Source organism: Pongo pygmaeus, chromosome 19, assembly GCF_028885625.2.
Source record: "Pongo pygmaeus isolate AG05252 chromosome 19, NHGRI_mPonPyg2-v2.0_pri, whole genome shotgun sequence".
NCBI classification, from domain to species: domain Eukaryota; kingdom Metazoa; phylum Chordata; class Mammalia; order Primates; family Hominidae; genus Pongo; species Pongo pygmaeus.
The window spans coordinates 27,677,475-27,690,552 of record NC_072392.2 but is presented as its reverse complement, the minus strand read 5'-3'; positions in this window follow the sequence as shown (position 1 = coordinate 27,690,552).

The window sequence follows — 13,078 nt, the reverse complement described above, 5'->3', positions numbered from 1 at the left end:
ATACCCCCTCCTGAACTCTGTAAAAAGCGTGTTTCCAACCGGCTGAATGAAAACAAAGGTTTACATCTGTGAGATGAATTCACACATCAGAAAGCATTTTCACCAAGAAGTTTTCTAGTTTTATAGCAGGATGTTCATTTTTTCAATATTGGTCTCAATGGGCTCCAAAATGTCCCTTTGTACAGTCTACAAAAATTTTTGCCCACATACTGAATCAAAACAAATGTTTAACACTGTGAGATGAATTTTCACATCACCAAACATTTTTACAGATAGTTTGTATCTAGTTTTTAATCACAAAACTTTGAATTTTTCACTATAAGCCTCAAAGGGCTCTAAATTGTCCCCTCTTAGCTTCTACTAAAAGAGAGTTTTGAACCTACTGTGTAGAAACAAAGTTTAACTCTGTGAAATAAATCCCCACATTGCAAAGCTATTTCACAGATAGCTTGCTTCTAGTTTTTATCACGAATTATTTGGCTTTTCACTATAGGCCTCAATGGGCTCCGAAATGTCCCTTCATACATTCTACAAAAAGAGTGTTTCCAACTTAGCTGAATCAAAAGAAAGTTTAAACTGTATGAGATGAAACAGCAAATTGCAAAGCATTTTCACATATAGCTTCTATAGTTTCTATCATATAATATTCAGTTTTTCACTATAGGCCTCCATGGGCTATGAAATGTCCCCTCATAGGTTCTACAAAAAGGTGTTTCCAACATGCTGAATGAAAATAAAGATTTAACTTTGTGAGATGAACCCACACATCACAAAGCATTTTTATAGATAGATTTTCTCTAGTTTTTATTGCATAATATTCAATTTCATGCTAGAGGCCTCAATTTGCTCCAAAATTTCCCCTTGTAGATTCTACAAAAAGAATATTTCCAACCTGCTGAATCAAAACAAATGTTCAATTCTGTGAGATGATATGCAAAGCTTTTTCACAGATAGCCTGTTTCTAGTTTTTATCCTGGGGTATTTGGTTTTTCACTATAAGCATCAATGGGCTCTGAAATGTCCCTTTGTAGATTCTACAAAAAGAGTGTTTCCAACCTGTTGAATCAAAACAAAGTTTTAACTTTGTGAGATGAACCCACACATTGCAAAGCATTTTCACCTATAGCTTGTTTCTAATTTTTACCATGAGTTATTGGCTTTTCACTAAATGCCTCAATGGACTACGAATTGTTGCCTTGTAGATTGTACAACCAAAGAGTTACCAACCTGCTCAAGCAAAACACAGGTTTAACTTTGTAAGATGAATCTATACCTCACAAAGCATTTTTACAGATAGGTTGCTTTGAGTTTTTATCAAGAGATATTTGATTTTTCACTGTATGCTTCAATGGGTTATGAAATCTCCCCTTGTAGATTCTACAAAAGAAGTTTCCAAACTGATGAATCAAAAGAAAAGTTCACCTTTTGAGATGAAATCACACGTCACAAAGTATTTTCAGAAATAGCTTCTTCATAGTATTTATAGCAGGATATTAGATTTTCCAACATTAGCCTCAACGAGCTCTGAAATGTCCCTTTGTAGATTGTACAAAATGAGTGTTTCCAACCTATGGAATAAAAAGGAAGGTTTAACTCTGTGAGATAAATCCATGCATCACAAAGCATCTTCACAGATGGCCTGTTTCTAATTATTATTGTGGGATATTCGGTTTTTCACTAAAGGCCTCAAGCGCTCCGAAATGTCCCTTTGTAGATTCTGTAACAAGAGGGTTTTAAAACTGCTGAATCAAAACAAACATGTAACTCTTTGAGAGGAATCCACACATCACAAAGCATATTTTCAGATCACTTCTTTCTAGTTTTTAAAGCATGATATTCGGTTTTTCACTATATGCCTCATCGGGCTCAGAAATGTCTCATAGTAGATTTTACAAAAATAGTGTTTCCTACCTGCTGAATCAAAACAACAGTTTAAATCTGTGAGATGACTCCGAACCTCACAAAGCATTTTCACAGATAGTTTTTTCCTAGTTTTTATCACAGGATATTCAGTTTTACAGTATAAGCCTCAATGAACTCTGAAATGTCCATTCATATGTTCTATAAAAGTGTGTTCCTAACTCCCTGTATAAAAGCAAAGATTTAACTCTGTGAAATGAATCTACACATTGGAAAGCTTTTTCACAAATAGCTTGTTTCTAGCTTTTATGATGAGACATTTGATTTTTTACTATTGGCCTCAATGGGCTCAGAAATGTCTCTTTGCAGATTCTACAAAAAAAAAGTTTTTCATTTTTCTGAGCAAAAATGAAGGTTTAACTCTTTGATATGAAATCACACATCACAAAGAATTTTCACAGATAGCTTGTTTCTAGGGTTCATCACTGGATATTGGGTTTTTCACTATAAGCTTCAATAGCGTCTTAATTGTAACTTCTTAATTCTACAAAACGAGTGTCCCCCAACCAGCTGTATGTAAATAAAGGTTTACCTCTGTGAGTTAAATCTTCACATTGCAAAGCATTTTCCCCGATAGCTTGTTTCTAGATTTTATCTCGGGATATTGATTTTTCACTATAGGCTTCAATGGGCTTTGAAAGATTCTTCTGTAGAATCTACAAAAAGAGTGTTTTAACCTGCTGAATCAAAACAACGTTTAACTTTTTGAGATAAATCCACACATCACAAAATATTTTCACAGATAGGTTTTTTGTTTTGTTTTGTTTTTGTTTTTAGATGGAGTCCCACTCAGTCGCCCAGGCTGGAGTGCAGTGGTGCGATCTTGGCTTCCCAGTTTCACGCCATTCTCCTGCCTCAGCCTCCCAAGTAGCTGAGACTACAGGTGCCCGCCACCAGGCCAGGCTAATTTTTTGTGTTTTTAGTAGAGACGGGGTTTCACCGTGTTAGCCAGGATGGTCTCCATCTCCTGACCTTGTGATCCACCCACCTCAGCCTCCCAAAGTGCTGGGACTACAGGTGTGAGCCACCGCACCTGGCCAATAGCTTTTTTTACTTTTATTGTGGGATATTGGTTTTTCACTACAGGCTGATATTGGCTTCAAATTTTACCCTCATAGATTCTACAAACAGTGAGTTTTCAAGCATCTGAAGCAAAATAAAGGTTTAACTTTGTAAGATGAATCTGTACATTATTGCTGTATATTCGGTTTTTCACTGTAGGCATCAATTTGCTCTGAAATGTCCTATTGAAGATTTTACCAAAAGAGTGTTTCCATCCTGCTGAATCAAAAGAATGGTTTAATTCTGTGAGATGAAATCACCCATCGTAAATCATTTTCAGAGACAGCTTCATATAGTTTTTATCTCAGAATATTCAGTTTTTCACTATAAGCCTCAATGGGCTTTGAAATGCCTCCTCATATATTGTACAAAAAAAAGGAGTTTCCAACCTATTGAATCAAAACAAATATTTAATGTTGTGAGATAAATTCAAATATCACAAAGCATTTTCACAGATTTTTTTTCTAGTTTTTATCGTGGAATATTTGGTTTTTCACTATAGTCTTCAGTGGGCTCAGAAATGCCCCTTGTAGATTCTACAAACAGAATGTTTCTAACCTGCTGAACCAAAACAAAACTTTAACTCTTTGAGGTGAATCCACACATTGCAAACATTTTCACAGATAGCTTGTTTCTACTTTTGATCAGGGAATATTTGATATTTTACAATAGGCCTCAACGGACTCAGAATTGTCCCCTCTTAGATTCTACTAAAAGAGTGTTTCCAAAATGCTGTATAAAAATAAAGGCTTAACACTGTGAGATGAATCGACACATCACAAAGCATTTTCTCAAGTAGCTTGTTTTTACTTTTCATCGCGAGATATTCAGTTTTTCAGTATATTCCTCCATGGGCTCTGAAATGTCCCTTCATAGATTCTATGAAAAGACTGTAACCAACTGACTGAGTCAAGGCAAAGGTATAACTCTGTGTGAGAAATGCACACATCACAAAGCATTTTCACTGATAGCTTATTTCTAGTTTTTATCACGGGATGATTGGTTTTTGAATATAGGCCTCAATGGGCTTCAAAATGTCCCTTCATAGATTCTACAAAAAGAGTGCTTCAATCCTGCTCAATCAAAGCAAAGGTTTAATTCTCTGAAATGAATCCACACATCACAAATCATTTTCCAATATAGCTTGTTTCTAGTTTTTATTGTGGGATATTTGATTTTTTACTTTAGACCTCAATGGGCTCTGAAATGTGCCTTCTTAGATTCTACAAAGAGTGTTTCTCACCTGCTGAATCAAAACAATGTTTTAAATTTGTGAGATAAGTCCACACATTGCAAAGCATTTTTACTAATAGCTTGTTTCTAATTTTTATCATGGGATATTCAGTTTTTTCAGTGTAGGCCTCAATGGTCTCTGAAATGTCCCCTCATAGATTCTACAAATAGAGTTGTTGCAACCTGATAAATCAAACATTTAATTCTGTGAGAAAAATCTACAAATCTACACATCTCAAAGCATTTTCACAGATAGCTTGTTTCTGGTTTTTATCACGGGATATTTGATTTTTCACTATAGACCTCAATAAGCCCTGAAACATCCCCTCATAGATTCTACAAAAAGAGTATTTTCAACCTGTTGAATAAAAACAAAGGTTTAACTCTGTGACATAAAATAGCAAATCATAAAACATTTTCACAGTTGGCTTGTTTCTAGTTTTTATCACGCGATACTCAGTTTTTCATGACAGGGCACAATGGGCTCCAAAATATCCCTTTGTACATTCTACAAAAAGAGTGATTTTGGCCTGCTGAATAAAAACAAAGGTTTTATACTGTGAGAGGAATGCACACATAGGAAGGAATTTTCACAGATAGCTTGTGTCTAGTTTTCATTGCAAGATGTTCAGTTTTTTCATATACTTCTTGATGGGCTCTGAAATGTCCTTTCATAGACTCTACAAAGAGAGCATTGACAACGTGCTGAATAAAAACAAAGGTTTAACCCTGTGAGTTGAATCCAGACATCGCAAAACATTCTCATATATAGCTTGTTTCTAGTTTTTATCTTGAGATATAACGTTTTTAACTTTAGGCCTTAATGTTCTCTGAAATGTGCCATTTTAGTTTCTACAAAGAGAGTGTTTCAACCTGTTGAATTAAAACAAGGTTTAACTCTGTGATATGAATTGGGACATCGCAAAGTATTTTCACAGATAGCTTTTTACTAGTTTTTGTCATGGGATTTTCAGTTTTTCACTAATGGCTTTCATGTACTCTGAAATGTCCCTATGTAGATTTTACAAAAAGAGTGTTTCCAACCTACTGAATCAAAACAAGGGTTTAAATCTGTGAGATATATCCATACATTGCAAAGCACTTTCACAGATTGCTAGTTTCTAGCTTTTATCATGAGATACTTGGTTTTTCACTATAGACCTCAATACGCTCCCAAATGACTCTCATAGATTGTACAAAAAGAGGGTTTTCAAAGTGCTGAATCAAAATAAAGATTTAACTTAGTGAGGTGAATCCACACATTGCAAAATATTTTCACAGATAGCTTGGTTTTGTTTGTTTGTTTTGTTTTTATTGTGGGATATTTCGTTTTTCACTATAGGCCTCAATGGGCACCAAAACGTCTTCTCCTAGAGTCTACAAACTGACTGTTTCCAACTTGCTTAATCAAAACAAAGGTTTAACTCTGTGATATGAATACACACATCCCAGAGGATTTTCACAGATAGCTTCTTTCTAGTTTATATCTCCACATATTTTGTTTTTCACCGTAGGTTCCAATGGGCTTTGAAATGTTTCTTTGTAGATTGTGCAAAAAGTTTTTCAAATCTGCCAAATTAAAACAGATGTTTAACTCTTTGAGATGAATCCACACACTGCAAAGCATTTTCACAGATAGCTTGTTTCTAGTTTTTATCATGGGATATTCAGTCTTTCACTGTAGTAGTCCTCAATGGACTCTGAAATGGCCCTTAGTAGATTCTACAAAAAGAGTGTTTCCAACCTGCTGAATCAAAACAAATGTTTAACTCTGTGAAAGGAATCCACACAATGCAAAGCATTTTCACAGATAGCTTGTTTGTAGTTTTTATTGCAGGATATTCAGTGTTTTCATGTCCTTGTCCATGGGCTCCAAAACGTCCCTTCATATATTCTACAAAAATAGTGTTTTCATCCTGCTGAAAAAATAACATGTGTTTAACTCTGAGAGATGATTCCCCAAGTCACAAGAACTTTTCACAGATAGGTTGTTTCTAGTTTTCATTGTGGGATATTTAACTTTTCACTATAGGTCTCAATGAGCTTTGTAATGTCCTTTTGTACAATCTGCAAAAAGAAGGTTTCCAGCCTGCTGAATCAAAACAAAGGTTTAACTCTGTGAGATAGATCCACACATTGCAAAACATTTTCACAGATATCTTGTTTCTACTTTTCATTGTAGGATACTCGCTTTTTTCAAATACTTCTCCAGTGGCTTTGTATTGTCCCTTCATAGATTCCACAAAAACAGTGTTTCCAACCAGCTAAATCAAAACAAAGGTTTAACTCTGTGAGTTAAATCTACGCATTGCAATGTATTTTCACAGATAGGCTGTTTCTCATTTTTATCATGGGATATTCAGTTTTTCACCATAGGCCTCAATGGGCACTAAAATATCTTCTCATAGATTCTAAAAACAGACTACTTTCAACCTGCTTAATCAAAAGAAAGCTTTAACTCCATGATATGAATCCACACATTGGAAAGCATTTTCACAGATAGGTTGTTTGTAGTTTTTTTCTCCACATATTTTGTTTTTCACTATGGGCTTCAATGAGCTTTGAAATATTTCTTTGTACATTCTACAAAAAGAGTTTTTCCAACCTGCATATTTAAAACACCGGTTTAATTCTGTGGCATGAATCCAGAATGGCAAAGCATTTTCACAGATAGCTTTTTTCTTTTTTTTTTTCTGTGGGATATTTGGTCTTTCACTGTAGATCTCAATGGGCTCTGAAATGGCCCTTCATAGATTCTACATGAAAAGTTCTTCCAACCTGCTGAATCAAAACAAATGTTTAACTCTGGAAGATGAATCCACACATCACAAAGCATTTTCAGATATAGACTTTTTTTTTATTGTGAAATATTCTGTTTTTTACTGTAGGCATCAGTGGGTGTGAAATATCCCTTCATGTATTCTATAAAATAGTGTTTTATACCTGCTGGATAAATGCAAAGGTTTAAATCTGTGAGATGCACCCACACATTGCAAAGCATTTTCAAAGACAGCTTGTTTCTACTTTTATCGTGAGATATTTGGTATTTCACTATGGACCTCAATGGGCTTCAAACTGTCCCTTTGTAGATTCTACACAAAGAGTGTTTCCAATCTGCTTAACCAAAAAATGATTAACTCTGTGAGATGAATCCACACATCACAAATTATTTTTACTGATAGCTTGTTTCTGGATGTTATCGTGGGATAATCGGTTTTTCATCAACCTGCTGAATCAGAAGAAAGATTTAACTCCATGAGATGAAATCACACATCACATATAACTTTGAGACACAGCTTTTTTGTAGTTTTTATCACAGGACATTAAGTTTTTCACTACAGGCTTCAATGGGCTTTGAAATATCCTCGTGTAGATTGTACAAAGAGAGTGTATCCAACCTGCTGAATGAAAGCAATGTTTACTTCTTTGAGATGAATCCACACATCCCAAAGCATTTTTACAGATAGGTTGTTTCCGTTTTTTATCATGAGACATTAGGGTTTTCACTATAGGTTTCAATAGGCTCTGAAATGTTTCTTCATACATTCTAGAAAAGGAGTGTTTCAATTCTGATTGAATTGAGTGTTCTGATTCTGCTGAATCAGAAGAAAGTTTTAACTCTGTGAGTTGGATGCACACATTGCAAAGCTTTTTCACAGGTAGCTTGCTTCTAGTTTCTTTCATGGGATATTTGGTTTTTCACTATAGGCCTCAATGGGCTCTGAAATGTTTTTATGTAGAATCTACAAAAAGAGTGTTTCCAAACTGCCGAATTAAAACAAAGGTTTAAATATGTGACATTATTTGACATATCACAAAGCATTTTCACAGATAACTTGTTTGTAGTTTTTATCGCGGGATATTCTGTTTCTCACTATAGGCCTCAGGGGTTCGAAATGTCTTTCCTTAGATTTGTGAAAAACGTGTTTCTAGCCTACTGAATGATAACAAATGTTTAACTCTGTGAGATGAATCCAGACACTGCCAGTCGTTTTCACAGATAGCTGTTTTCTAGTTTTGTGTGTGTGGGATATTTGCTTTTTTACAATGTACCTCAAAGGTCTCAGAAATTCCCATTCATAGATTCTACAAAAAGAGTGTTTCCAAATTGCTGAGTTAAAACAGAGGTTTAACTCTGTGAGATGAATAAAGCATTTGGACAGATATCTTCTTTCTAGTTTTTATCGCAGGATAATTGATTTTTCATTATGGGCCTCAAAGGTCTTCGAAAATGCTCTTCATAGATTCTACAATAAAAGTGTTTTCAACCTGTTGAATCAAAGGTTTAACTCTAGGAGATGAATCAACACATCACAAACCATTTTCACTGATAGCTTATTTCTAGTTTCTATCGCAGGATATTCAGTTTTTCACTATATGCGGCAAAGGGCTCCGAAATATCCCTTCATAGATTCTACAAAAAGGGTGTTTCCAACATGCTAAATAAAAAAAAAAAAAGTTTAACTCTGTGAGAAGAATCCACACATCACAAAACATTTTCACTGATAGCTTGATAGCTTGTTTTTAGTTTTCATCGTGTAATATTTGTTTTTTGTGTTCTTTTTTTTTTTTTTTTTTTCACTATAGGCCCCAATGGGCTCTGACATTTTTTCTTCTTAGTTTCAACAAAAAGAGTGTTTCCAACCTATGGAATCAAAAGAAAAGTTTAAATTTGTAAGACGAATCTACACATCGCAAAGCATATTCACAGATAGCAAGCTTCTAGTTTTTTTCTGCAGGATATTCTGTTTTTCACTGTAGGCCTCAATGGGCTCTGAAATGTTTATTGGTAGATACTACAAAAAGACTGTTTTCAACCTGCTGAATCAAAAGAAAGGTATAACTCTTTGAGATGAGCCCACACATCCTAAGGCATTTTCACACGTCTTACTTCTAGTTTTTATCGCGAGATATTGTTTTTCACTATAGACCTCCATGGGCTCCGAAATGTCCCCTTGTAGATTCTACAAAAAGAGTGTTTCCAAATTGCTGAATTAAAACAAAGGTTTAGCTGTGTGAACTTATTTCACAGATCACAAAGCATTTTCACAGATAGCTTGTTTCTAGTTTTTATCGCAGGATATTTGGTTTTAAACTCCAGGCCTCGATGTGCTTCACAATGTCTCATCTTAGATTCTACAAAAAACGTTTCCAACCTGCTGAATCAAAACAAAAAGTTGGCTCTGTGAGATAATTCCATGCCTCCTGAATCCTTTTGACAGCTTGCATCAGGTTTTCATCGCGGGATATTCCATTTTTCTCTATAGGCATCAGTGGGCTCCAAAATGTCCCTTTGTAGGTTCTACAGTGAAAGTGTTTCTAAACTGCTGAATTAAAACAAAGATTTAGCTTTGTGAGATAAATCCAGACATCACAAAGCATTTCACTGATAGTTTGTTTCTAGTTTTTATCACAGGATAGTCAGTTTCTTACTATAGGCCTCAATTTGCTCTGTAATATCCCCTCTTAGATTCCAGAAAAGAAGAGTTTCCAGCCTACTGTATCACAAGAAATTTTTTTTTTTTTAACGCAACTTGCAAATTTATTCTTATTCCTTTTTTTTTCTTTTATTATTATTATTATTATTATAATATTTTAGGTTTTATGGTACATGTGCGCAATGTGCAGGTAAGTTACATATGTATACATGTGCCATGCTGGTGCGCTGCACCCACTAACTCGTCATCTAGCATTAGGTATATCTCCCAATGCTATCCCTCCCCCCTCCCTCGACCCCACAACAGTCCCCGAAGTGTGATATTCCCCTTCCTGTGTCCATGTGTTCTCATTGTTCAATTCCCAGAAATGTTTAACTCTGTGAGATAAAATCACACATTGGAAAGCATTTTCAGACATAGCTTCTCTGTAGTTTTTACTCATGGGATATTTGGTGTTTCACTATAGGCCTCAGTGGATTTTGAAATTTTCCCTCATGGGGACACAAAAAAAGTGTCTTTAATCCTTCTGAATCAAAACAAAGTTTTACCTGTGAAAAGAAAATTCACACATAGTAAAGCATTTTTACCATATCTGCCAACAAGGACACTCTTGTTCTCCCACTTTTATCAGAGGGCTGCATGATTCCTATAGGATGAGAAGCCGGCAGCAGTGTCTGGATTTGCCTGGTCATCTAGGCTCTGTTACAATCATCTGCATGTTCTTTTTCATTGTGGAGGGGATCTTTTATTGATCTGTTGCTAGATGGAACTGCCTCTCTCTACAGATCTTTTGGCTGCCAGGGATTTCAGGGAGCAAAAAGTACTTTGGGTAGGCTGGCTGCACTCCAGGTTGTGAGGAGTGGTCTCACTGTGGGGGATTGGGGTGTTTGCAGGAGGCTTTTGTGTCCTCTGGCTGAAATCCTTGAACATGGCTTGGACTCTAGCACAGGCCCTCTCATTCTCCAAGGCAAGCATTGATTTTCCATTGCTTTCATGAGGAGTCCATACCACTCTTCATCAGAACTCCTAAACACACTTTTTCAGCTTGCAATTGCCTCAGATAGCCAGTGAGACACTCTCTGAACTGCATCTGCACCTGTGAGGTCAGTTCAAAGTGTAAGACTTCTGCTTCACCTTGAACTTGCCTTTGTCATGGTTTCTGCCTTTCCCAGAGAGCCATGTTGAGAAGCAGGAGCCCCTGTGAGGCCCAGGATGAAGGGAGGCAGTGAGCTCAAGGGCCCGGCCATTTTCTGCTGACATCTGCCTCTGGGGTCTCGGGTGTGATTTCATCACCTGGACACCCCTTAACATCTCAGCAGACTGTATTCCCTTCCCCCATCGGACCCAATTCTTGCACACAGCCTCTTTCAGGAATGGAATCAGAGGAACAGTTTCCAGCGCCCACATCTCAGTCTCCAAGTGCCTCCTCCTCCAGCGGGACCTGACCATGAAGACAGCCCGAAGGGGCCTGCCTAGAGGGTGCAGGGGTGAGTCTTTTTGAAATTTGCCCCCCTCCATGATGTCTAGGTACAGCCCGCCTGTGTTCCCCAGGCTGCTCTCTCCCAAGAGGAGCTTCCTGCAGAAACACACAGCCTCTGAAGCTGCTGTGATGTGTGTTTCTGTGAGAGTGTTTCAAGCTATGGGTATCTGCGTGTGGGTGCGGTCATGTGAGAGTGTGTGTGTGTGTGTGTGTCTGTGTGCGGTAAGTGGAGTCTGCTGAAAGAAATGTGGCTAACGCACTGCAGCACTGTTTTTTGTCACCCCACCTTCCGGTGGCCTGTCTCTGTGGCTCTGCTTGGGCTGAGGGGCTCCATGTTCTTCATTTTTCCACGGCTCCTGAATCCACAGTGAATTGGAAGAATGGCTGACAACTGCCAGGGTCAAAATCACCTCCCCTTGCCAAAAAGCCACATTTCTACAAAGAAGAGAAGCACACCACACTCCAAAACAGACAACTCCCCGTGCTTTATTGTTCTGTGGCCAACCCAGGGCCAGACCCAAGCAGTCCTGTCACAGGGCTTCTTGAATTTACCTTGATTTTGGTTTGTAGCTGAGCAGGTGTTTCAGGTCATCAGGGAGGCACTCCTCCATTGTCTCAGAATCTTATTCTGGGACACACAGTGTGAGCAACAATAAGGTCAGATAGGGGTGAGGATACAATCTGTTGAGGTGTGGATGGAATCTCGCACCTTCACCTGCAAAAAAGGTGCAGACAGATGACACAGAAGTTGCTTCCATCCCCTCATTCCCTTCACTGCACCGTCAACAGCATGGCCTGGTGTCCAGGTGGGATGACTCAATCGTGCAGGGAAAAGTTGGATTGCAAACTGGGGCCCTTCTGGCCAGCTCCAGAATTGAGCTTTCATTCCTGGAGCCACATTGGAGTGAGATGGATTGATGCTGGGTTGGATGTGGCCTCCACACTGGCCTCCTCTTTTCCTGACTTCCATGTCCCTTGTGGGCCTAGAGTTTCCTAGGTCTGGCTCAGTCTGACTTCCATGTTCCTCATGAACCTGGGGTTTTTCAGGGTCTGGCCCAATGTCTTCCACACTAAAAGTTTCCCAGTTCATGGAGGACGACTCTCATGGGAATCCATTGCATGAGTGTTTTCTTATAAACACTGTCACATTTTAATGACTGGGCAGTTGTGATACTTTCAGAATCACAAATTTTGATTATATCCACCATCAAGATAACTCTTGTTCTCCCACTTCTAAAGGACAGCTGCATGACTTCTGTAGGATGAGAAACAGGCAGCTGTGTCTGGCTTTTACCTGGCAATCTAGGCTCTGTTTCATGTCATCTGCACTTCCTTTCTCATTGTGGATGGGGTTTCTCATTGGCCTGTTGGTGGGTGGGACTGATTTCATTGTGGATATTTTGGTTGCCAGGAATATCAGAGAGCAAAAGGTATTTTGGGTAGGCTGGCTGCACACCAGGTTGTGGGGAGTGGTCTCATAGTGGTGGCTGGCATTGTTTGCACTTTGCAGGAGGCTTTTAAGTCCTCTGGTGGGAATCCTCGAGCATGGCTTGGACTCCTGCACAAGTCTGCTCATTCTCCCAGGAGAGCCTTGATTTTTCTTTGCTTTCATGGGGGGCCCACAGTGCCCATCAACAGCACTCCTGGACATTATTTTCAGGTTTCAAATTGCCCCAGACAGCTTCTGAGACATTCTCTCAACCTCATGTGCACCCATGAGAGGCCTGTTTTAGGTGTGAGAACACTGCTCCACCTTGGACTTGCCTTTGTCTTCATTCCTGCCTTTACCAGATAGCTGTGCTGAGAAGCAGAAGCCCCTGTGAGGCCTGGGATAAAGGAAGGCAGGGGGTTCAAGGGCCTGGTCATCTTCCACTGACACCTGCCTCTTGGATCTCAGATATTATTCCATCACCCAGAGACCTCTTAACAACTTACCAGACTTTAT